The sequence below is a fragment of the Gavialis gangeticus genome, unplaced genomic scaffold (assembly GCF_001723915.1).
Source record: "Gavialis gangeticus isolate Ggan-Ray unplaced genomic scaffold, GavGan_comp1, whole genome shotgun sequence".
Taxonomy (NCBI): domain Eukaryota; kingdom Metazoa; phylum Chordata; order Crocodylia; family Gavialidae; genus Gavialis; species Gavialis gangeticus.
In genome coordinates this window covers 24,827,522-24,828,575 of record NW_017729022.1, presented here as the reverse complement: position 1 = coordinate 24,828,575, position 1,054 = coordinate 24,827,522, and the positions used below count along the sequence as shown (strand labels likewise).

At 49.1% G+C, this 1,054-nt stretch overlaps 1 non-coding gene across 1 annotated transcript; it reads left to right on the top strand.

Annotated features, from left to right (window-relative positions):
- The first annotated feature begins 201 nt into the window (after positions 1-201).
- On the top strand, positions 202-273 carry TRNAP-UGG. The gene has a single exon. It is a non-coding gene; the product is annotated as a tRNA-Pro (tRNA).
- Positions 274-1,054: the final 781 nt, after the last annotated feature.

The window sequence follows — 1,054 nt, the reverse complement described above, 5'->3', positions numbered from 1 at the left end:
AAGAAATCTCATGAGGTTCAATAAGGAGAAGTGCAAAGACCTGTACTTAGGACAGGACAATCTCATACACAGGTATAGGCTGGGGACTGACAAGCTAAACAGCAGCTCTGCAGAAAAGGACTCAGGGATTACAATGGTCACTGAGTGTATATAAGCCAACAGTGTGCCATTTTTTCAAAGAAAACTACCAACATGCAGTATGGCTTGTTGGTCTAGGGGTATGATTCTCACTTTGGGTGTGAGAGGTCCTGGGTTCAAATCCTGGACAAGCCCTTTTCACTTTACAGTTAGGGCTGCCAGGCTCTGGAATGGACTCCCAAGGGAGGTGGTGCTCTCTCCTACGTTGAGGGTCTTCAAGAGGCTGGACAGATATTTGGCTGGGGTGTTATGACCCTGTGCTTGTTCCTGCCTGGGGTAGGGGGTCAGATCTGATGATCTGTTTTCCAGGGAGGATTATAGTGCAGTTACTCGGAAATGCAGGAGGGCAGTCAGGAAGGCCAAGGCAGAAATGGAACTGGGACTAGCTTCCCAGATCAAGGACAATAAGAAGTCCTTATTTAAATACATAGGGGGCAAAAAGAAAGTTCTGGGTAACGTGGGGCCCCTGCAGGAAACGCTAGGAAATTTGGTCATCACACCAGACAACAAAGCTAACATATTTAATGATTTCTTTGCTTCCATTTTTCTGAGCAGGGACCAGAACAGTCACCCCCCCCCAGACCCCCACTTAGACCCCAGGGGAGGCGCACCTAGGTCAAGGGTTAGTGAGGAACTAGTTAGGGAACTTCTGGAGGGACTGGATGTATTCAAATCAGCTGGTCTGGACAATCTCCACCCTCGAGTACTGAGGAAATTGGCTGAGGACATTGTGGGACCCCTGGCACGGCTTTACGAGCACTCATGGTGCTCTGGTGTGGTGCCAGAGGACTGGAAGAGGGCCAATGTGGTTCCCATCTTCAAAAAGGGGAGGAAGGAGGACCCGGGAAACTATAGGCCAATTAGTCTTACCTCAATCCTGGGCAAGCTTTTTGAGAGAATTATTCTGGCACATGTC